General features: G+C 40.3%; 1 protein-coding gene across 1 annotated transcript in view; it reads right to left on the bottom strand.

Annotated features, from left to right (window-relative positions):
• Positions 1-25,904, bottom strand: part of PRKN (parkin RBR E3 ubiquitin protein ligase) — a 1,084,792-nt gene that overhangs the window by 97,650 nt on the left and 961,238 nt on the right. The gene's annotated exons all lie outside the window — the stretch shown is intronic.

The following is a 25,904-nucleotide window of genomic DNA, read 5'->3' as shown; positions in this document are numbered from 1 at the left end:
AGAGAAAGGCTGTGATTTGGGTCTGAGTACACTACCATTGGTCTGCTTTGCAAGAGTGGTCACAGAGTAAAAGGGTTTGGGGCACATATGTGTGTTCCTCTCTTTTTCCTCTTTTACCCATGTGGCAGGAGAACTTAGGGGCTTCCTCAGGAGAAGACCTGGTCTCATTGCTCAGAAACTTTTTTCTCTTCTGCAAACCTGGACCACTGTGGTGGCTGGAGGAGGCCTGGGGTTGTGTTTGACATTAAAACCAAGTCCTTACCCTCTGAGAGCCTTTTCCTTTACTGTGAGTAAGGGTGGTGGTTGTCCTAGGGTGCTGAGTCCTGGGACTTGGGTTTGGGCATGGACAGGCAGTGTGAGAGCAAGGCGGAACAGAACAGTCCTGTTTGCTCATTTAACACATATACACTGAGAGTTTTTTATACTCAAGGTCTCTTCTTCTTGATGCTGGGGAATTCAGGAGTTCTCCACTTGGTCCAACCTGGTTTATTGGTGTGGTCCCATAGGGTCTGGGGATAAAGCTCTAGCTAATAATAAACTATTCGGTTACTTTTCTTGCACATATATTTCCCTCAGACACTTCACAGGGAAGATGGGCAGCTATGCCAATATAGTATTCAAATATTCCAGGCTCCTCTACTTAAAAAATATATTAATATCAAATCTTAATGCACTTCCAGTGAACACAGAACTATAATAATTTCTATCATAAATTTCAAAGGAATCAACAATGTCAGTAATTCAGTAGGACTTACTTCCAATTGCCTTTGGATGACCAACTGGATTGTCAAAGGATACATGGGTGTCATGAAATAATTCAAAGCCATGTTGGTATCTACCTATAGTGTCTAGGAGAGTGATGCTACATGTTTACTGAGTGTATAGATGGATGGGAAGGTGGGTAAATGCATGGACAGACGCATGAATGAGTGTTGTGTGAATGGATGGACAGACGCATGAATGAGTGCTGTGCGATCTGAGTGCAGAAGACGTGTTTCATGTAAAGCTTGAGACAAAGGGCCAACAGCACAATCAAGGAATATAAAAATGTATTGTTGGGCACAAATATGCTTCTAGAGGAGAGACTGGATCTGAAAATACAGAGACTGGAAATCACCAGCTTCATATGTGCTTTATCATACTATTTAAACTTTCATGATGAGGGGGCTAACACTTTGTAGCAAACCACAGACAGAAGTTTTAATAAAAAAGGCAGTCTTCTTTTGTCCTTCCTTTGTAGCTATTTGGAAAAAGAATGATAATAATCAAAAGACCTGTAAAAAATGTGATTTAGTATTTCAAAGGTTGTGGGCTATTATGTGACACAAGCTGAACTACCATGCAGAAAATGACTACCTTCTGAATTACTTGGGATGCTCAAAACTCTGGAGAGAAAAATAGAACACCATGGCCTGTTATGAGCACATTAGAAGAAAAAAGACAAATACTGCTTTCCTACATTCAAATTTTCTTTGCTAAAAAAGGCCGACTCCTTTAAGGAAACCTTTGGTGATAGGACATAAATAAATCCCAGGGAAGCTGCTTCTCTGTGTAAAGAAGGTCGGGTGTCTCTCATACCACTTACAGATTTTAAAAACGTGTTGTCATTCTTTAAACATGGTCATTATTGGAGAATATGATTGAAATTTTAATTATTGAGCAGAAAGAATTGTAAAGTACTTCCATTGGGCGTTTGGTGTGCTTGAAGTGATAGGCCATCAGCACAACTGATGTGACCGTGGAAGCGTGTTATCACAGCACTGTGACCCCTGCTGAGATGGAGGGAGCAGTCTGTCTACCTCCTATGGGCTGCCTGTCTCCTAAAATGTCTGCACGCTGTTTACTGCAGAGCCAGTGTTTAGACCAAATGCTCAGTAATGTGAAGACATCAATTATTTCCTTCCTATATTTAAATGAAGGATGATCGCCCTTGATTTAATAGCAAAGGAGCATTTCCAAAGCACAGAAACATTTCAGTCATTAAGCACAAAGGTTATTCTTAAAAACATGTTTGTTTTCTTCTTCTTCTACAGGGCGATGGAAAGTAAGTTTATTAGTTTCGTGCTCACCCTGATTCCATGTCTGCTGAGTACTGCAGCAGGCTGGTAGGCAAGCTTGTCCAAGGAGAAAAATTTTTGCCAGAAATTCATAGGTTTGGGGCAAAGTGAGGAGCACATGGTTACCATGACTCAGATTACTTTCGTCTAAACCTTATACTCACCAGCATCCATTTTTGGTATGTTTCTAAAGCTACAGTGACTAATTATTTGGAGAGCCTTAAACCCCTTCAGCTTATCTGAAGGAGGGACAGTAATAAAAACATGAACCACAACCACTGCCACCAGGAGTGATTTTAAGGCCAGGTTGAGCTTTCGAAATCTGGCAGGTGCCTTCTTTGCTTAGACAGTGTCACCTGTAGTCCAGGGTCCTGCTGGAGGGTGAGGGGCTGAAAGGAAGCCACTTTCAGGTGTGGTGTGTCTGCTCCTGTCCTAGGTGGCTGCCACATTGCAGGTAAGATTTGTACCCCAGTTTCATTACATTGGAAACCCAATCAAACTTGACAGTAGGCATTTTGTGGGGTTCTCTTCCTGCTCGTCTGCAGCCTGAAGGAAATGCTATATTCTCTCTCTAAATCATGAGAACATTTTGAGAAATGCACTGAAGGTGATTATTAACTCCAGAATATGGTGTCAATTAAATGATCCATTTGGTTTTAGTTTGTTTTTGAGACAGTCCAAGCTAGGCACTTGTTACACCAAGGGTCGGTCTGCAAATGTAGTCAACCTTTCTTTCTTATTAGTGAAGTGCAAGTTGCTGGTTCTAAGCAAATGTATGAGAAGGATGGAGTTTCCTAAATCCCTTGATCTGTCTATAGGGATGGCTGGAACTTCGGGCCTCCAGGGCACAATGGTCTTCTCAATCCCCCAGCTTCTCAGAGACCCGCCTCTACTCTACTGTCTGGAACTCCCTCACAAACAAAATTTTTTCCTCATTTTCTCACTTCTGTTTAGAACTTTCTACTTATAGGCAGAGTTCTTTAAGGTCCCAGGAAAGTGGCTAATGTACTTCTGGATATAATTACAACATTGAGTTTAGGTTTATCTTTGCGTCTTTCTCCTTCATAGTTTAACAAAGGCTTTCAATGCCTTACCCCCTAGGGGGAGATTGTAAGTCTAGAATTGGGTCAGCAGAAATAATTACATGGAAGGACACATTTTACCACCAAATCCTCCTTTCCTTAAATTCAACCATCATCTATCCATTCAACTTTTATTATGTGGCCACAGGATGTAGCAGGCACAGTATATGAAGAGTAGAAACATATATGAATAGTGGTTGATCCTGCCCTCAAGAAGCTTTCTGCTTAGCCTTGGAGATAACACAACCAAAATTTATGTAAAACTGTCATCTGTGGTATTTTATGAAGTTATAGTAGTTGCAGTGAAATTGTTATTTATGTCTGGGTGAGAAGGGCTTGATGGGCATTGTGTGTTTACAGAGGAGAGTGACTTTGCCCAAGATCTTGAAGAACGAATTATCTGTGGTTTGGGAGTCATGGGAGAAGGAGGTGCAGTATGCCTCTGTGTGGTCTTAGGCCCAGCTGGACATTTAGAGTCACAAAATTATAATAGGTCACACCTGGTACTGGATTCGCCTAGAAGGATATAGGACAGGAAGCACAGCATGCCAGGAGAGAGTGTCAGAAAACATTTCTTTGAACCCCAATAACCACACAGGTTTGGGGAACAAGATCACGTTGGTGAGTGAGGTAGCCAAGCTGGGATAGAAGTTCCAGGCCCCAAGTGGGCTGGTAAGAGTCCCTTGGATATAAGTTCAAGCTATGAAAGGCACCAGTTCTACCTCCAAAGCATGACTTTTAGGAAGGTCCACAGCTGTGGCTCCCTCCATTCAGTCCTGGCTGTTAGGGTTCAATGTAGCAACCAGGAGTCATGTTTTATTAGTAGCATTTACTACTAACTCAATAAATATTTCACCTTCATCAGGCCTCCTAGGTACAGAAATGAAGGTCAAGTTTGTCCTCAGAGAAGGACAAAGAGTTTTGCTAGCCAGTGGCAGCAGTATATGTAGAGGTCTGGGAGTCATAAAGAGCACAGAGAGTTCCAGAACTGGAAATGCCTCAGCATGGGTTAAGTACAAGGTTCAGCTAGAGATGACAGGAACAGCAAAAGAATAGGAGAGAGGGAGGTGAGGCAATATGGTAGAGGGCTCAGGACACAAACTGGGCCATACTTGAGAGCTTAGATTTTTAGCCTACTGGGAATCACTGAATGGAGTGTGTTATGATCATACCCGAATAGTAGTGATATAAAGAATGGAGTAGTGGGAAGACACACTAGGCAGGATGAAAGTAGGTTGTTGCAGATGTTGAGGCAGAGGATAGGAGGACCCTGAGTTAACAGGAAAGAGGAGATAGATGTAAGAAACATTTCCCAGCTGGAATCAATGAGTGATCAATCCCCTACTGGGGATAAGAGTCTAGAACACACCAGTGGATGATCACAGGTGCCACGCACTGCAAGGGCTGAGATTGGAGGAATTAGGGCAGGTTTGCATGTGGCTGATGGAAAAGGTGGAAAAATGAGTTCAAATATTGAGATTTTGCATTTGACGTGTTTAAGAAAATTCCAAGTGGAGAATTCCAGTAGGCAACTTGAAGTATCAGCCTGGGGCTCAAGAGAGTGGTCTCACTAGAGAGATGGGGGTACATCAATGATAGGAATGAGAGCCACAGATATAAATGAGATGGGTGGAAGGAGGACTTGGCTTGAGAAGAGTGAAGGACCAAGGGTGGTCCCCTTGAAAATGCCACAGTTAAAGCGCAGGTAGAAGATGAGCTTTTGATGTAGACTGTGAAGATGGAGTTAAAAGGGGTTGGGGAGGCAAATGAGAGGGGGATGACAGGAGCTGGTGGAGGAGGGAGCATTCAAAGGTATCAGGTGTGGTTGCAATGAGCTGAGACTCATGCAGTAAGGACCCACATATCTGTGATTTGTTTTATTTTCTTCTTAATTACATGACATTTGCATCCAGAGACTCTTTCCCAGTATAATCAGAGTCTACTCTATCTCGAGAGATCAGATTAAAAGTGAGCCTGGGATTATTTATGTTTAACAACTTTCACAATACGGCATTAAAAAAAATTCTTATCCCAACGTCTAGAGAAGACCTGGGTTTCCAGCTAGCTCTGGTTTGTAAGCTGGCATTTTTCTGTCCACAGGAGGAGGCGTTTTAGGGCCTGATTTGGTATTCAGTTAGTATTGTAGCACATGCTCTTCCATTACCTAGAAGCTAATGACTATCTAAATTAGTTATATGGCCCAAAGCAAAGATAAGGTGGTTAGTATGTTTGACCAGTCATTAAAGTGTGTCTTTCTGGAAAAATATCCTCTCAAGTGAATTGACACCATGATGTTCTATCAGCAGTATAGCTAACCCTTATTAAAAGGTCTACTTTGAAGGTCTCCCCAGGGTAATCATATAAAAAAAAGAATCAAAATGTAATATGTCGTTAGCAGAGGTTGACTTGCTGAAAAATAAGCTGAATTAGTTGAGAATTGCTACTAAAACATTTTGTAGCTGGCAAATATTACTCTGATTCTCTACAGAATGGTAGCAATGAAAAATACATGGAGTATGTTTTGCATCCTTAAGTTGGCATTCTTGAAATAATCAGTGATTTTTGTTCAAAACCAGTTTAATATCGCTTGTATACAAAGACCATAGCCTGAGGCCAATAAAATGTTCCATTTCTTCAGAATTGTCTTGCTCAATTTGTTTGGTTGTTATGTAGAGCACTCACTATAAACAAGGCAATATAAAGATGTTAGAAGTCCCGTGTAGAGCAGATGACAACAGACTAGAAGTGTCAGGAAAGGCACAGAGATACGTACTTACATAAATACTACATAAAGAAAAAAGTGTCTAATGGTAATTCTGGGTAACTGAGCACTAATGAGTTCCCCGGTCAGAGTAGGCACTTCTGGCTGGGATGGTCGGTGAAATATTACTGGAGAAGGTGGCCTGCTGTGCCCAGAAGAATTCCTCTGGGAGGCGGGTGCCAGGTCAGTGCTACCTTCCGCTGGTGTGTTTCCTGAAGTCTCCCCCACCCGTCCTTGGCAAGGATGCCCGTGCTTTCTCAGCTTTCAGGATTATTATTGTCTAGTTGTGCCCGGCCTATGGGTCCTGACCACATCCTCCCTAGCCTGTTGTAGAATCTTGTTTGCTAGATGTCAACTGAGTCCAAGCAGATAGTAGCAATCCTACAATGACCATGTGATATCCTGCCCCTCCTTGATCTTGGACAGACTACATTTGGGATCTGGTAACTCTTTCTGAAGATACCAAATACCAAGGTCTGAAGGACCTGTGGATCAACCTGCATTACATCTACTAAATGCTTTCTCTGGCCATGTTGTCTTCAGATATAGAATATTCCAATTTCTCAGGCCCTATAGACTGAAACTTTGCAGTCAAAGGTCAAATATTTATGATCCTTTAGAAAGCCCTTTGAATCATCAACTCGGGCCCTGTGACGCATACAGACCGTGGCAGCACCAGGACAACAGTTCTAGAAGATCAGTCCTCATTCCTGTAAGTAGGCCTGCCTGAGTGGGATGTACTTCAGGCTGTGGTGCCCCTGGGGGCTCCGCTGACCTTCTTTACAGGTATGTTTGCTGACCATGGTGGCTCCTCTTGAGGACTTGCCTGCTTTCTGGCCTGTTTCTCTCGGTAATGACAACTTCTTGACATTAGGATTTTCTTTTTTATCCTCTTACATCTGATCTACATTTTCAGTTTCTCATGCTAGTCTACTGAAGATGAATTGCCAGCTTTTGTCTGTCTGAAAATGTCATTACTTTGGCCTTTATTTTGAGGAGGGTTTTTTTGGGGGGGGATATAGAATTTTAGTATGACATTTTTTTTTTCTTTAAATATTTTAAAGTGTCATTCTGTTCTTTCCTGGCCTCCATTATTTTTGATGGGGAAGTCAACCCTCATTTTCATACCTGTTCCTTGTGTGTAATGTATCTTTTTTCCTCTGGTAGCTCATAAGCTTTCTCTCTTTATCTTGAGTTTTTAGCATTTTGACAATGATGTGTTTACGTATGGTCTCCTTCTTATTGATCCTGCCTGGGATTTGTTACGGTTTTTGGATCTGTGTTTTAAGAGTTTTAATCAATTTTGGAAAATTATCCATCATTATAGATGGATGTCATTATGACTCTTGGTATGTATGTCAGACCCTTTGTTGTTGTCCCACAGATCTTAGGTCTTTTTGATTTTCATCACTTTTTCCACTTTGTATTTCTGTTTCAGTAGTTTATAGTCACCTCTATTCATGATCATGAATACCTCCTCTGCTCTTTAGTTTTCTGTTAACGTATGGAAAAAGTCAATCCTGAAAACATATTTTTTATTTCTAGCACTTCCATCTGGCTCTTTTTCATGGTTTCCATATCTATGGTAAAAAAAAATTCCTATTAAATAAAGCTTCCATCACTTAAATATATTTTAGCATATTTGTCAGAGTTATTTTTAAATCTGTGTCTAATTATCCTCATTCCTGTGGTTGGTTCTATTTCTAATGACTATTTCTGCTCTTGACCATGGATCACATTTTCTTGCTTTTTTGCATTTTGCATAATTTTTCAGCTCTGTGCCAGATATTGTGTGTAAAAGAACAGTAAGACAAAATTAGGTGACATTTATTTTACTCCCAGGACAGGGCATATCTCTTTTCCTTTCAAACTGTTGGTGTGATGTGTAATTGAGGTGTATCTGTGCTTTGTTGCTGCTTTAGCTAGATTGAGTTCACCACCAGTTTTCAATATTTGGAGGGAAGGATCAGGTCTTTCCCTTCAGCAGGGCTTTAGATCTGCACATGGCCTGGGGCACCAAGGTGGCTCAGTTGGTTGAGCACCTACTTCAGCTCTGCTCATGATCTCGCTGTCTGTGAATTCAAGCCCTGCATCAGGCGCTGTGCTGGTACTTCAGGGCCTGGATCCTGCTTTGGATTCTGTGTCTACTTCTCTCTGCCTTTCCCCCACTCTCTCTCTGCTTCTCTCTCTCTCAAAAATAAATAAACATTAAAAAAAAATCTGCACATGGCCTGACTCCAGAGAGCTCTTAATTCTTTATAGCCTAGGCTTCAACTTTTCTTTTCTTTTTTTTTTTTTTTAATTTTTTAATGTTTATTTTTGAGACAGAGAGAGACAGAGCATGAATGGGAGAGGGTCAGAGAGAGAGGGAGACACAGAATCTGAAGCAGGCTCCAGGCTCTGAGCTGTCAGCACAGAGCCCGACGCGGGGCTGGAACCCATGGACCGTGAGATCATGACCTGAGCCGAAGTCAGACGCTTAACCGACTGAGCCACCCAGGCGCCCCTAGGTTTTAACTTTTCTAACTACAGGAGATCTCTTCCTGTTTTAAGCCTGGATATATTTTTAGTCACTATATGGAATTCTCTTGCTCACTTGTGCTGTTCCTGGCTTTGTGCACTAAAGAAGATCTATATGTATCCTGACACCTGGCTCATCGTCTGAGAGGTTTCTGTAGTACTCTCAGTGAGGGCCCAGGCCTATGCATAGGTATTTCTCTCAGCAGCCTTGCTCTGCCCCTGACCTTTGGAAGCCATTGCTTTGCATTCTGTGAAGGCATGATGTGCCTGCTAGGGATGTCTCTCAGTTCTCCTGCTTGGTCCCCAGTCTTTGGCAAACCCACTCCTGAGGGGTTCAGACTCATTCTTTGTCTTTCTTGACCCATTCTTTGGGTCTTCAGATTCTACTTGGTGACTTTAGGTCACATGTATCTGTTAAATGTCCTTTAAAACTCCAGCTAGTCTCCCATTCCTCTGTGGCAGATTTCTCCTTCTCCTACTACCCTAATAAGTTTGAAAATAGATGGGAGTCTTTTCTCCTCCAATAAGAACTTGTTACTTTTAGAAATTTTTTTTTCATTTAATTTTTTTTCCATTCTCAGATCTCCGATGGGTTAAAAAAAACCCCAAAAATGTATATCCTATTTGACTTGTTCTTGATGGGAATCTAGAAAATATTTTTAAGTTTCTCCTTTAAAACTAAAGGAGACCTAGTTCTCATTTCTGCTCTCATCCACTCTAATCTGTTTAGGCAGAAGCTTAAACAGTTCTACTTACTCAAAAACCCAGAGGCTGTGTGTATTAGGATTTGGAAGTACAGAGTGCATATGAGAAGATAAGCCAGCACACCTCTGAGATGTGCCTTCCTTTCTGGAGAGGAACACGCTCACTGTAAGATGCGTGCCTAACTTTAAATATATACAGGGCCATACATATCTCTAGAGCAGATGTCTACACATAGACACACGGAAATGCAAAGACACTCAATGACAGGCTTTCTGACAAGTGATTGACAGATTTATTTTAAAGCCATCAAGTATGGCATGAGACTAAGAGGGATCTCAGGGTCTTCTTTCTCAGTGAGGATGTGGTTCTCAGTCTTAGGTACAAGCTGCTTCCTTTCTGGGACACTCAGGCAAAGTTAGTGCTGGATTCTGCTCTTCAGTTGGTGGTAGCAGAACTAAAGCATTCTTTTTAGGGTAAGGGAATGAAACCTAGTCAAGAGACATAGATTTGGAGCTTCTGTCTGGATTAGAGACATCATATACAAGCCGACCTTCTCTCTGCAATGTGTTCTACATTCTAGAAACTAGATTTGTTTGCCACTGATTTCACTTTTTTTTCCCCTCGATGTTGCCTCTGGATTAAGAAGCCTCTCTCATTACTGCTCATCAATGTCCTGCTGTTAAGGGAACCATTAGTGCTGATGAATAGCTGTCTCTTTAAATGTGCTGGGGAAACAGCATTTTGAGAGAGACTTCTTCCATCTATGCCTTTTAGTCTTAACTATAATCCACTGATTCATTCATCAATAAATGCCATTAAAGGTGGGCTACGTGCCTGGCACTGTGTTAGGCATTTGATAGAAATATGCATAATATGTATACAATTCCAGCCCATAGAGGAGCATATAAATTATTAACTTCAGATGAATTCAGCTTAACATACATTTACCAGGTTTTCATATGTGCTGGGCATATGGCACAATGATTCCTCAGACAGGCTTCTCGTTATAATCTTATAGTCCAGTAGGGAAGACATAAAAATAATTTCAGTACAATGCCTTAAAGTGCAGATTGCTATCAGAATACAGACTAGAAGTGTTGAGCCTCATCTGGGAATATGGGCAAGGCTTTCTGGAGGTGACAGTGCCTGAGATGGGTCTTGAAGGAGCCAGCCAGGAGTGGCCCAGACCACTAATGCCTAACTGATCCCCATGCTTCCCTCCTTCCTCATTAACAGAACTTCAGTGATGTGCCTAGAAAAAGACTACTTTTCCCTGCCTTACTTGCTGGTCAATGAGCTATAAGCAGAAGGTTTTGGTGGGGCTCCCAGGAAACTACTTGCTCAGAGATGGTTTAGAAATAAAGGGCCTGGGTCCCTGGTGATAATGCAGGCCTGATACTATCCCTTAATTTCATACTTTCAGTCTTCCCCTATGTGAGGAGGCATGAACTTATGTCCCTTCTAACCTCCCTACCCTCTACTTTTTAAAAACTTTTAACAGCCAAACCTAATCATAAAGCTAAAACTGATATACTAGGTGAAGTGAGGCTGGAAAAACCGATTTGTGGCAGGTGTAGAAAGGGCAGTCTGTAAGAAAGTTTCTAGAGGAGTGAGGCACAGAGCCATGACAAGCAAAGTGGGCACCCCTTGAGTACAATGTGAGGGCTGGAGCACTGTGGGTCATGAGGCTGGAGCGGTGGGTGGAAAGGCCTCCCACACAATGCTGAGGAGCATGGGCTTTATGCCTTAGACTGGTAGAGGTAGTGTCTACATCAGTTTCCAACTGAGAAAAATCAATGTGGGAGGAGTAAAGAGAATGGTTTTGGAAGGGGCTTGGTGTTCATGTAAAAGATTATCATACAGCAAGAAAAAGTACAAACACTCATAAAATAAATAGGTCCTGGGATATAATGTACAGCACGGTTACTGTGTGTGATATAGTAATATGGTGTTGCATATTTGAAAGTCGCTAAGGGAGTAGATCTTAAAAGTCCTCATCACAAGAAAAAAGGTTTGTAACTATATTTGGTGACATATGTTAACTAGACTTATTGCGGTGATCATTTCACAATACATACAAATATGAAATCATTATGTTGTATACCTGGAACTAATAGAATGTTTTATGTCAATTATACCTCCATAAAAAAGGGCACAACCTTATTCAAATACATGCAACAAGGTGGCTGAATATCCCAATAGCCCATTATGGTGAGCAAAAAAAGACAGACAAGAAAGAGTGTGTGTGTGTGTATATATATATATATACACTCTTTTATATATATTTGTAAGAAGAAGTTCAAAACCATACAAAACTAACTGACAGTGATTGAAGTGAGAATGGTGATTACAACTGGCTGGGAAGACACATGGAGGAGGCTTCTGGGATGCTGTCAATGCTCAATTGTTAGATATAATATGGTAAGTTCATAAGATATTAACACTCTTGTAGGAACAGATTGGGTGGAAGACAGGGACACTGTCCATCAATAAGCATTTAGTACTTCCATTCTGCGCACTTGTGTGCTTGTAACCTACCTGGTCACGCTAGTAGGGGGTAATGGAACTATTATTATTAGAATAAATAAGACCCCCCTAGAAAAGAAATCTTTAATCTATTTCCATCTCCCCTCCAAAATCAAAAAAGGCAAGGAAAGAATTTTTAAGGTGGAAAATTAAAAAAAAATAGAAATAAATTATTTACTGTAGTTTCATCAAAAAGGGCAACTGAGACAGAATAAGCTCTGGATGAAAACTCAGGGGTCTGGACTGACCCTCAGAGAGTTGGGAAGAATGAGACTAAATGGAGGAGTAAGTGGATCCCCTGGGTAGAGGCTGAGAACCTATGTAGGAACAAGCAAGGACTGGCTCCAAAGTTGGACTCCACACATGCTGTACTCAAGTAACTCAATTATAAGGTTATGTGTTATACATTGCCCTTGTTGGCTGTCATTAACTGTGGCCACCACCAAAGAAGACAGGTTAGATTGGTGTTGTTGTCTTGGCAACTCTGGAGAGGCTGATGGAGGCCTGAGGAAGGAAGAGGCAGAACCTCCAGGCCCATGAGAAGGCAGCATCACAGGAAGAAGTTTTCGCACTGTGCACGCACTTGCTGTGGTCTACAGAGACCAATCCTTAAATAACAGCACTGAGTGCTTGCATAACCTTGAATGGTCAATCGCAATAGTTACATAGAACTTCCTTTAAATAGCAATGGTACCTCAATTCATGATAGTTATATTCCTAAAATATATGTGGAAGCAATAAAAAATAATCAGAACATTTTTAATACTATATGAGTTGCCCTCGGTTGCCCTTTGTATGTATGTATGCATGTATATATTTATATGAATCAGTATTTTAAATGCTAGAGAAACCCCTTCAAGACTCCTTGCAGAAAGTAAGGAATCTACAGGTAACCCAAATAACTTTGATTTTAATTTACTTTATTTTGTCTCTTCCTGACTTCCTTGTATTTGTATTTCTTGTCACCAGTCTTGAGTCCTTTGTCTTGATTCCACTTTACATTTATCCCTCATTTATTGACATGTGTTTCTTAATATTTTTAGAAACTTAAGATTAAAAAGACATTCATTTTTACTGAAATTTGCCCAACATCATCTGTGCTTCTTCCAAAAATTCCTATTTCAGGAAGCCTGATGTTGAATGAAAAGTCACCAACCCCCCTCCCTCCCATCATGGCCTAGGATTGCTTGTCTATCCATGACTAGGGACACCACCTGGGTAGACCCAGCCTCGGGGTACCTTGGGGTATGCACCTTGGGGTACCCATGTATGTTCCTTTGAAGAAAGGGAACTCATGCACAGTGTTTAGTTACATGTGCTTCTCTGTGTAGCATAGTCTGTGTGCTTAGAGTTTAAGGCCCTCACTCTGTCAGTGTGGATGTCACTCGAGTGTGGTTCAGTCCTTCCCACATGACACACCAAATACCAATTTTGTTAACTGGTAGGCTGATTACCAAAGACATTTCCTTTTACTTCAAGGCCAAGCAGTATACAATTAGGAGTTCCTCATCAGGCTAGTAAAATTGCTTGATGTGTTTTTCCAAAGGCTCCTCGCCAAAAGGCTATCAAGTAGTCAAATTTGGCAATATTATGGCAGGCCACAATAATATGGGAACAATATCTCCCCAAAGACATCCACAGCCTCATCCCTGGAACCCTGCCTACGGTGCCTTATGTGGCAAAAGGGACTTTGCTGCAATGAGTAAATTAAAGATCTTGAGATGGGGAGACTATCCTGGATTATCTCTTCAGACTAATGCTCCAGGTATCCAGAGCCCCCAGATTCCCTGCCCAAATGGCCATGGACCTGATCCCAGGGCTTGTGCAGGCAGCTTCCCTCAAACTTGGTTGACTGCAACCAAGTGTGCGCCACCTCCAGTCTGAGAGGTAGCCAAGGAGCTGCTGTGTGCTGGGGGTGTGGACATGGCAGAACCAGACACGGGGAGACTCTTGGGGCAGCTCTTCCAGCTCCACTAAGTTCTGTAAAGAATTCTGAGGGGTGGAGAATTCTCAATTAGGATCCCACCCACCAGGTCCTCATGAAGGTGTATTTCCCAAGGTAAAGAGGATAGAATGGATTTTATTTAACAGTGTGCTAGCTTGCTTTAGAAGTTTTAAATATTCGGATGTGGATATGTGGACCTGTATTTGTTCTCAGCCCAGATCCTCCACATGTTAGGGCTGGACTTAATCATTCCCTTTCATTAAAGGCAGAAGCAGAGGAGGACCAGGAGATAGGGAAACAGAGTGAAAGAAATAGAAAGAAAAATCCTTTAAAAATGTCTGGGAAGAAATACAGCCAAACACTAGTATAGTTTACAATTTCTGGGGTTTTGGGTTACTGGGGGCCTTTTTCTTTTACTCATAGATATACATATATGTAAGCAGTTTTGCAATCAGAAAAATGTTCGTTCATGAATTCAAAGCTACAAGTATTCATTAAGTGACTAGTATAACGCTAGCACCTGGCTAGACGTTGGAAGGATACAAAAACCTAACCCAACCAACTGAAAAAACAAACTCTCAATATGTGAAAAAGATCACAATGGAGATCCATGGAGTGGGTGATGACGAATGCATCCCTCCTAAGCATTTTTATTAAGAGCTTGAAAACAGACATTGATAGAATGATGAGCTAATTTCTAGATGACCTTGAATTGGAAGGCACATTGAACACAGAATCAGGATTCAAAAGCATCCCCAGCAGTCTGAAATCATGGGCTAATGTAACAAGATTAACAGAGCAAACTTCTAAAGAGTAGTATGAATCCCAATACTAGAATGTACCTAATAGCTCAACTGGCTATGGGAGCCCTAGCTTAAGAACAGCAGGTGTAATAAAGAGAAATAACAGTATAATGTGGCTACAAAAAATTAATCTCAGGTAATATTAATAGAGAGATAAGGCACAGAATGAAGCTATGGATATTTTTCCTTTGCTATACTATAGCAAGACTTCACCTGGATTCCATTTAATTTTAACATCAACTTTGGGAGACATTAGAAAATACTGCAGCAGATGGAGAAGTTTCCTCTCATGGGAAATATGTGGAAAACCTAATCTAATATTTTAGCATATTAGAAAGAAAGGATGTCTATCTGTCTGTTTGGATGAGAGTGTTTGGCCCAGTTGTTAATATTCTGTAGATAGTAATGGATGCCAAGAGGTGCAAACAATGTTTCTTGTTTTCACAGTGGGATTAGAGTTTTCTGATAACTCCAGCACAACAGAGGGAGGCTGAGTTTAGCTTGATAGAAAGAAATGCCTTTTAATCACTAACACTGTTTAAATGGAACAAACACCTTTAGAGAGGAATGAGGCTTAAGTGCAGAAGGTGTTGGGGTTGAAAGAAACTCAATAAATGGCAATCGCTGTCCTCATCTGAGTTTGGAAAGAAAGTAGGGTCGGTAGGGTGTCACTTTTATATATGAAACAGTGAAGATAGAGGTTGTGTCTTAACACACATGGACTAGTGGTTTTCTAACACTGAATTCCAGAACTGAACCTGGGGTCTGCTTCCTGAACAAAAAAGGGGGTGGAGCATGGCCAGTTGACTTTTTCTAAAGTCACGGGTAAGTCATTCCACCTGTCCTGTAGAATGAATTTGAATTATGGCTCCATCATTTACTTGCACGGTGTAACTTCTGGCCACCAAGTGAGGAATAAATTAGTCACTTCATGGAAATGCCTAGCACAGTGCCTGCTATGTGGTCAACTCTCAGTAACCCTTAGCTGGTGGGGGGTTGGATACCCAATGGTTATTCTCCCTCATCTTACTTATCGTTCCTACTCCAACCACAGACTGTCTTATTTCCCACAGCATGGGGGGATATTAATGGGAACCCATGGAGTCTGTGAACTTGGATGGGAAAAGGTTACATATTTATGCTCCCTAACTTCTACCTGAAGTTGAACATTTAAAAAAATTGCAAATGTAGGCAAAAATGTCACTAGTATTGGCCACGTCTGTGACTTTGTCATAAATAAAAATCACAGATATTTTTGTATCATTTTGGAGTTGCTGCAGAGAGCCTGAAATGTCATTTATGTTTGTTATTACTTCTATTTGTAATGGATTGCATGTGATCGATGTTCCGTTTACTTGTGTGATGTAGCTGTGAACTATAGACAAATGCGGGAGTCTCCTCTTCTTTCATTGGTGACCCAGACACATGTTGCTTTCCAGTGTTCTGATCTACAATTGTTTCTTGACCATTATGGGGAAGGAAGTGATCAAGGATAGTGTAATGTTCTCATTCCAACTAAGCAGGAAGGCTCTTTGCACTGACAGGTCTTTAAACAGTAAGATTTAATTTTAATTTTCCTATATTTTAAATGTATTGTTATTTAATGCATTAGTAAATAAACACATATTAAAAATCACAAATTTCATTTTATTATTTTCATAACCTGATTTTGAATTTTACATGTTTCATTTTATGCCATTATTCTTAAGGTAATGCCCAAAGTTTTCATCAAACTGCCAAAGGGGGTCCCATGGCAGAAAATAGCTAGGAATGCTTTTCTAGGAGTTTGATATTTTATATTAAAAAAATAATGAGATTCGGGGTGGCTGGGTGGCTTAGTCAGTTAAGCGTCCAACTTGATTTCAGTTCAGGTCATGATCTCACAGTTCATGAGATCGAGCCCCACATCTGGCTCTGCTGATAGCAGGAGACTGCTTGAGATTCTCTCTCTCTCTCTCTCTCTCTCTCTCTCTCTCTCTTCCCCCTCCCCTGCTCATGTACATGCATGTGCACATGCACTCTCTCAAAATAAATAAACATTTTAAAAAATAATGAGATTCTAAGGAAAAGTTGATGCTTCTGACACATCTGTGGAAAATCATAATTTAAAAAAATTAGCTGTAATACTTAGTAATTTCCCCCTCTAAGGTCTTATTCATAAAGTCACTATTTACAACTATAATTGGAATATGTTTTAAAAGAGAACCCAGATCAAAGATAGAATCCAAACATTTAAAAAGCTTTTCCCTGAGAAAATCCAAATATTTGTTTCCAACTCATGTTAAAAATTTTTCTGAAAGCAGAAGATGTTCCTGAGGGCTCCCCACTGTTGATGATGGCGATTAAAAAGGCCATTAAAAATGGCTACCGGCGAAAGGACAGTTGTGGGGAAGTCAAGGCTGCCGGGAGGCAGAAGAACCCACTGACTGTCCCCTTGGCACTTGTGGTTCCCTCACACAGTGATCAATTTCTGAGCACACCGGAGATGTGCTGGAAGGAGTGTGAAATTTCCACACTCTTTGGCTCTAACTGGGACGTTCCATAATTACAATGGAATGAGACCATGCTTCAACCGTCTCACACCCTCTGTGAAGAAGTTATCTAGCGTGAAAAGGAAGGGATGGAAATCGAGAGCCAGCTAATAGGAACTGCTCACGGAGTAACTGGTGGGTGAGCTGAGGTGAAATGGCTTTGATGCAAAGCAACACATGCAGTTCTAATTAGGCAGTAAGACCGGCAAGCAAGTGAGCATTATGTCTGTTAATTAACTTGGATGATGTTGAATAGCGAGCTATCCTGAGGAAAGGCCAAGAGCACTTAACTCACCAGCGTGGTGAATTGTCAGAGAACACTGTTCTTGTGGAATTTCCTACCTAGCATTTTAAAAGGAGATCATTTTGCTTTAAAAGCATTGAAAACATTAAGTGACTCTTCTTGAAGGCCACTGGCCACTTTGTATTGGGAAACGCAAATGGTTAGGAATTTTCTTAGCGTAAGGCCAATGAATAATGGTTATTAAGATGGTCTTCCCTTAACTCAGCTGCAGCCTCGTAGAACAAATTTATTTTACCTAACTTTTTTGGGGGGATGGTCATAGAAAAGATGAATGGTTAAACTGCTTTGCTAACAAGTTTTTATATAGAATGCTTTCAAAGTAATTTTCACTTTTCCTTATGATGGATGAGAAAATATGAAGATCAGAAAAATTAAATATATATGTCATATTATTAGGGTGCACAAGCCCTACTGATAGCAGAACTATCCTGATAATGGCAGCAAATTCTCTGATAATGCTTATGCAACTCCAACCTTGCTCTCCAGTATAACCTGGGAGAGAAAGGGATCACTGACTGGATTGAATGTAGAGGCAGAAGATGGTGGCCAGTCTCTAACGCAAGAAAGAATGATATGAAAAGTAGCCTTCAATGGCTAGATTTGAGCAAGGTATAAATAAATAATTATATGTGAGCCATGTTGCGGTGAACTGAATTAACAAAGATAGCTGCATCTCAGCTCTTCAGAGGACGATGCAATGGCAGTATGCTTGCATGGATTAAGGATATCTCTTCCAAGGTTTGGACGTGGTTAATTTACTCACAAGTAGATGACTATATGATTTATTGGTTTAACCGCACGATTTTGAGAGTGAAGGGAAGCATGACAGCACGTGCTCCAGAACAACAGGCATAAAGCAGCCTCTCCTGGGCAGATTGTGCTGTGTGGTTGTCATCACTTTCTTTCTTTCTTTCTTTCTTTCTTTCTTTCTTTCTTTCTTTCTTTCTTCCTTCCTTCCTTCCTTCCTTCCTTCCTTCCTTCCTTCCTTCCTTTCTTCTTTCCTTCCTTCCTTCCTTCTTTCCTTCTTTCCTTCTTTCCTTCTTTCTTCCTTTTCTTTCTTTCTTCCTTCCTTCCTTCCTTCCTTCCTTCCTTCCTTCCTTTCTTCCTTCCTTTCTTCCTTCCTTTCTTCCTTCCTTTCTTCCTCCCTTTCTTCCTCCCTTTCTTCTTTCCTTCCTTCCTTCCTTCCTTCCTCTCTCTGTCTTTCTTTCTTTTTTAGTTTATTTATTTATTTTGAGAGAGAAAGAGAGAGAGCACAAGCAGGTGAAGGGCAGAGAGAAGGAGTGAGAGAATCCCAAGCGGGCTCCATGCCATCAGCACAGAGCCCAACATGGGGCTCGAACTCAAACTGTGAGATCATGACATGAGCCGAGATCAAGAATTGGATGCTTAACCAACTGAGCCACCCAGGCACCACTCACTTTTCATCCTGTAGTTCCATGATTACATGATGCTTATTCGTATACATTACACGTCTCTTTGTAGTACCATTTCCCCTGGAATGTGAAATTAACATATGGCAGTTATATACTTTATTATTATTATTTGCTAATAAAATAAGTAGATAGGCCATATTATAAAATAAACAACATTAATAATTACTACTAACCATTATTATACTTACACATGTATTAATAATTTATGAAGTACTTCTGAAAGGATTATTTCACATACTCCTCAAAATAGCTGTAAGTGGCCTCCCACAAAATTTCTGGATGATTTATCAAATAAGCAAGTAATAACTTTATGTAGATACACCAGTACAATGATATAGATATAGGGGGTGCTGGGTGGCTCAGTCGGTTAAGCGCTGACTTTGGCTCAGGTCATGATCTTGTGGTTCGTGAGTTTGAGCCCCACATCAGGCTCTCTGCTGACAGCTGAGAACCTGGAGCCTACTTCAGATTCTGTGTCTCCATCTCTCTCTACCCCTCCCTCGCTTGCACTCTCTTTCTCTCTCAAAAATAAAATAAACATTAAAAAAATAAAAAAATGATATAGTCATTAGATATAATAAATATTTAGAATAATCTTTAGTAATCAGAAACAGGATTTTACTCCTGTAAATGTGTTCTAAGAAAGTAACCAAGTAAACACAGTTTTATGCACAAAAATACTTTTTGCAAAGTTGCTTATAATAGCAAAAAAGTTTAAAGCTCATCTATAGGTAGTTCATCCAACAAATTATAATATATTCATAAAATGGAACACTACAAAGTACTTAAAAAATTTATATATTAAAATGCAACAATGTGGGTGGAAAATTAAAAATACTTGTATTCGCTTATATATGTGTGGAGCATTTCTGGAATGAGAAAAACCACTAAGTGCTACCTCTAGAACTGATCACTGGGAACAGGAGGACAGGGGTAATAAATCCTTACACGTACCATGTGATTGCATATCAGGTGATTATCACAATGATGAAATTAAAAAATAATATTCTTATAACTATATTTATTACACATATGTCCGTGAAATAACAATTAATAAAACCACTATGTACAATGTGTATAATAATATGAATATTTAAAAATTTTTCAAGTGTGGATGTGCATCCTAAAATGGCTAGAAAGACAAAGAAGGAGTAATGAGTAGTGATTTTACTACTGATTTTACTACTTTGCTTTTAAAAAAAGTTTTTAATGTTTATTTATTTTGAGACAGAGAGACAGAGAGACAGAGCATGAGCAGGGAGGGGCAGAGGGAGAAGGAGACACAGAATCTGAAGCAGGCTCCAGGCTCTGAGCTGTCAGCACAGAGCCCGATGAGGGGCTTGAACTCATGAACTGTGAGACCATGACCTGAGCTGAAGTTGGATGCTTAACCGAATGAGCCACCCAGGCGTCCCTGATTTTACTACTTTGTGCGTTACCTCCATGCTTTTTCACCTTGTTTGAATGTGGTATACAGTTATATTTTACAATCATAAAACAAACAGCAATGCCATTTCGATTTTGCGAAAGTGTAATGAAGGAATCAGCAGTGCTGGTTTAAGTGCTTTAATTCAGTGAGGAAGGATTTAGTCCTAACGCTGCAACATTAGCTTTCTCAGCATATGCTCCATCCCCAGGGAAGGTGACAGTCAAGGGAATCTTGTGCTTGTTGGAAAATAAGAGACTTAAGGCTTCTTTTAAAGATACATTATCTTACTTTCAGGTAATTTGCTTTGGGCTTGTTTTAGGAGAAATGTAAACTCTTAAAAGTGCTGAACTCTCAAGGCTGGATTGCAACTGGCAGATGTCAGCAGGCACTCCACGTCCTGTGATAGTGTTGGCTCTGTCCACCAACTACGCCAGCTCTGCTGTCCGGGTGCATGGAAGGAAAGCACTTTCTACTCTCTAATGTTAGACAAGGCTGTATGATTTGCTCTGGACAAAGGAGTGTGGACAAAGAAGCAGAGACTTTAAGGACAGGTGCACAATTCTCTTTGTGCTTTTTCCTTTGCTGCGGAGGTCAGGGAGTTTCAAGCCAAAATGAGATCCTTGTGTTTGCATCCCTGAATGACTAGGGTGTGTGGAGCATCCTTGTGATGTGTGCTGGATGGGTAGCACAAGAGAGAAAGTCTTTGGTTGTGTTAAGGCACCGAGATTTTGGAGAACTGGTTATTACTGCGGCATAGCCTAGCTTATCCTGACTATGTCATTTGCAGAGCCAGTGTAGAATGGAAATACAGAGCCCTTATTTGAAAATTATTTGGCATTTCAAGATGGTGACAACCATGTAGGGGCCCTCTAAGGTCACTTGCCATGAAGTCAGCCTGATTTTCCCATTTTACCTCACAATAATCCTGAAAAATGGGTCTTAATTCTTTTATTGTATATATGAGGACATAGAGAGCCTAAGCAGCTTGCTAGCAATCAGAGTTGGTTACTGTCAGAAACAGAATCTGATTATATTGGTATTATTATTAATTTCTTTTAATGTTTATTTCTTTTTGAGAGAGACCGAGAGAGAGAGAGAGAGAGAGAGAGAGAGAGCGAGCAGGAGGGGGCAGAGAGAGAGGGAGACACAGAAGCTGAAGCAGGTTCCAGGCTCTGAGCTGTCAGCACAGAGCCCAACATGGGACTCGAAGTCACGAACCATGAGATGATGACCTGACCCGTAGGACACTTAACCGATGGAGAGACCCAGCCATCCCTAATTACAGTGGTATTATTAACACTGTGATAATGGGTCTCTTGTAGGTTGACGGATCTGGGCTTTAGTGCACAAAGAGCCAACTACACCATTCCAGGAAGCAGATGAGATTTAGGAAATATTGTTTCCTTTGTAGAAAACCACTAACCAGAATCCTCGGTAGAAGGTAAGAAACGAGTTAAAGTCAAACTCATTACATACTAAGTGAATGCTTTCTTTTGCCAGAAAGTATAATTAGTAATTTCAATCCTTTATCTGAAAGAGTATCAATAAAGAAAAGCAGGCACAGCTTTTAATTTCATTGCTATAACTAATTAGCATTAGAGAAACCATTTTCATAAGCAATGCACTAACAACCACTTGGTAACTGGAAACAGAAGCTGATGGTGAAGCTTTCTCCATGGTAACCAGACATGGGAAAGAGCAATCCAGAAAAACTAAGTGGGGATCATGGGGGAAGGGATGGAGGCTACTTGGTCAGAGCAGCAGTGTGAAGAAGCAGATCGTCACTGCCCTTCAACTTGATCAACCACAAAGAATACTGGAATATTCAAGTCAAGGCAGTGTTTTGAACAAACACATTCATACCGCTACTGAAATATTTTGTATGTAATCCTTAAAAGCTATACTGAAAGGTGTAAAAACTGTTGACAAAAAAAGGTTTATCCAATTAAAATCACGTGGTTTCTCTTTGACCATGCCGGTCACCTTTCTACCTAACATTTCCTTCGACTTTACCCCTTGGCAAGGAAGCAATTATGGGGTAGCAGAGGCTTCAGGAAAGGTAAAAGAAAATCTGGGCTCAAGAAGAGTATGGGTAGTGAACTTTTTTTTATGAGGCAGCTGTCATTTATTTTTATTTATTTATTTTTAAATAATTGTGGCTTTAGAGAGTAAGCACGTGCGGGGGTGCGTTCACATGTGTGAGTGGGGGATGGGCAGAAGAAGAGGGAGAGAGATTCTGAAGCAGGCTTCATGCCCAGTGAGGGGCTGACACTGGGCTCCATTTCACCACCGTGAGATCATGACCTGAGCCAAAATCAAGGGTCAGATGTCCAACTGACTGAGACATCCAGGCACCCCCCCAAAAGGCTGCTTTTATACAATTATGGGTTTCAGGATCTGAAATCTATCAGTTTGATCTCTTCAGCATTGTTCTTCATTTGTTATGTCCTAGAACACGCTAGTGAAATAGCTCAAATCCTGTTCCATTTTCTTCTCTTTTCATAAAAACACAGTTTGGGTAATTTTTCAAAGAAAAAAGGAAAGGAAGGAAGGAAGGGGAAATAAAAGAAAAAGAATATAGTTTGTTACAGTTCCTTCAGAAAATTAGTGGGACACTGGTAAATAAGTATGTTCATTTTGGAAGTGCAGCAATATCATGGTTTACCAGTAATGGATTCAACAGTCACCTAAAATGAAAAAGGTAGGTGATTTTCAAAGAAACATTCTATCCCAATGAAAATGAACAAACACACCTCTTTCTGGAAACTGTCTATTCAAAGAGATAGTAACATGAAAGAAAACAAGAACTTTCCTCATGTTAGTCAACCAGAATCACATCAAATTATAAATTACAGTTTCACAGTGCAAGTAGTCATTTTAGAAAGTTTGTGATATGACATTTACTAATTACTTCCTAATACTGACTGACTGTTTCAAGAATATTTGTCAGGATGCTAATATACTAAGTTACGTTATGATCAAATTAATTTCCTAAGGAGCTCATAGAGAAATATGACCTTGTCCCTACTATTTGGTCAAGAAAACAACTGTTACCAGTATGAATGTGAGTATGTAAGTGAACAATATAGATGAGTATTTTAAGAGAGAAAGATAGCCATCAGATTGATTAGTTAGTTTGAGAATTGGCTTTTAAATATCCATTTTCTTTATATAATTTTGAATATCTTAGAAAAAACTGGAATAGAGTACAACTGCATATCACATAGGCAGAGAAGCATGAAGAATGCCTTCTATGGTACTATTAATTCCCTGCAAGTTAGGCTGACTTGTACAGTATTTGACTTAGTTTGAGTACTTGGCTCTCCTTGACCATGAGGCCAATATGGGGATAATGATCCCAGTCTTGGCAGTGTTTCTGGCTCTCTTTTGTTTTGCACAAAAGTTAACTGAATTTTTATAAGGGTTTCATAGAGGACTTCCACAACTTTTTGGCATTAAAACAAAAGGCCATCTTATAACAGATTTATAACATGACTTTCATGAGCACTTTGAAGTATTTGAGCTTAGATTTCTCAATGACTGTGGCGTATCTCACGTTTTATAGTTTCTGGGATTTTCTATAGGCATCCTCAGCACCTTCACTGAATTTAATCACAAATTCTAGCATTTCAGAATCGTTTGTACTCCCTCAGCTTTTAACAGGACAGGGATGTCCACTCTCACCGTTACTATTTATGGTACTGGAAGTCTTAGCCTCAGCAATCAGACAACAAAAATAAATAAAGGGTATACAAATTGGCAAGGAAGAAGTCAAACTTTCACTATTTGCAGATGACATGATACTCTATGTGGAAAACCCAAAAGGCTAGATGCATAGGCTAGATGAAAGTGAATTTGGTTTTGTGCAGAAATGCTAGAGACCAATGAAGTTCATGGACTTCTCAGCAATTTCTATGTGTTCAGCAGATAAACAATATTTCTGACTTGTGAGAACTAAAAACTTGATTTTCAAAAGACAAAACAAAACTTGCATATTGTTAACCCGGAGGGGATGAGAGTTACATGAAATACAGGTATTTCCAGAGCCACGCATTAATTGACTGGATTGGCTTGTTTTTAACATCAACTCCAAAGTACTTGTTAATAGTTATACAAATGTTTCCAAGGGCTCCATTCTGGCCTCCCCTGAAAACCTGTGATAAAGATTGAGTGTGGTTGAAAGATATGTCATGCCTAAGTGCTAATGAGCCCCAGGGTGCTTGCCTCAGCATCCTGTCAGGCTTCTTCTAGAAGGTTAGGGAAGGGGTAATAGCCAATAGCATATGGACTTGCATTAATTTTCAGCATAGAAACCCACGGAACATCTACGGAATCCACTAATCTTTAACAAGCTACGATTCTATCCTTACCTCAAACATCACATCCCTGAAGGTGACATACACATTAATGTTTCTCTCCCCTCCCATAGATGGTACATTAGTAGTTCAAATAGGCTATTATTCATTGTGACCTCTTTTACTTACCCCGTAGGGCTTGGGAGTGGCATATTAAGGTCACAGCAGGATTTTAGTCTGAAGAAAACTTCCCTGGTTTTAGCACATGGCCATTATCTGAATGCCTGTAAACTGGCTTCCAAACTACAATCCTATTGCAATGCTGAGAAACACTATAAACCTCCAGGTCTTCAGCAAATCTACAGAAAGTCTTTGTCCTTGTTATTATGTGTATCATTATTATCATTACTAATAATAACCAAGATGCACTGAGCATATTATGTGTCAAGCAGTATCCCGAAGGCTCAGTAGACATCCCTCCATTTGATTTTCACAAAGACTCTGGCCAGTGAGATAGCTCTTGGCATTTGGTCCTTTTAAAGATGAAATGACTGGGGTGTGTGAAGCTTAGACAGCTTTCCCAAACAAGCTGCCAGTATAGAGAGAGTCAGGTCAGGATGAGGCCTGGATCAGGGTTTCCCAACTTCGGCACTATTGAATCTTGGGGTGGGACAATTCTTTGCTCTGGGAGCTGTCCTGTGCATCGCAAGATGTTCAGTGGCATCCTTGGCCTCTACACACTAGACACCAGCAGCAGCCCTCAGTCAAAACCATCTCCAGACATTGCCAAGTGTCCCCTGGGAGATTAAATTGCTACAACTGAGAACCATTGGTCTGACTCAAAGATCTCCATTTGGCTCTATGGCTGACCAGCTTCCTTGGGTCTTACTGTTTCTTTCCTCACTTCCTTGAAGGAAAAACCAGGCCATCCTAGTATAAGTGGGAAAAGAACCAATCAGACCAGCAAATGGACAATTTCAAAAGCATATTTGTCACATCTGAGCTTTAAGAATAAATTTGCATAGGCTAGATGACATTTTCAGTAAATCAACGTTAATGCTATAACAAACTGGCTAATATTTTTGGAAGTCTACCATGAACTGAGTTGGCCATTCAAATGACTATAGCCTAAGGTCTTTTCGTGAAATAAATTCAACTAAGTTCAGTAGGCTAGGACTAGTGGCAGAGAGCACTTTTTATTTCCTGGTTACACTAGTATCGATTGGTGATAAAAAGAAAAATGTGTATAGGTATCTCCATCAGCTAATTCTTGTAATTTCCCAATTAATCCTTTCTTTAAAATAAAACCTGTGTCCTGTTTCCCTATTTACCTCTTTCTAATTCATTTTTGCTCTTGCATACATTCTGTAATGGACAACATGAACGCTCTAACCAGGCTAATTTCTTAATACACTGGTTGTAAATGTAATCAACACAGTTACAAATGAGAATGTTTCCAGTATCATAATTAAAATATATTTGTTTAAAATTCATGGGCCACCTTGAGTTTTCC

Source organism: Lynx rufus, unplaced genomic scaffold (genome assembly GCF_022079265.1).
Source record: "Lynx rufus isolate CCGP_SWC_20201006 ecotype Redwood Valley unplaced genomic scaffold, mLynRuf1.p SCAF_6, whole genome shotgun sequence".
Lineage (NCBI taxonomy): Eukaryota > Metazoa > Chordata > Mammalia > Carnivora > Felidae > Lynx > Lynx rufus.
Note: the sequence above shows the minus strand (reverse complement) of the source record. Positions and strands in the feature narration are given on the sequence as shown.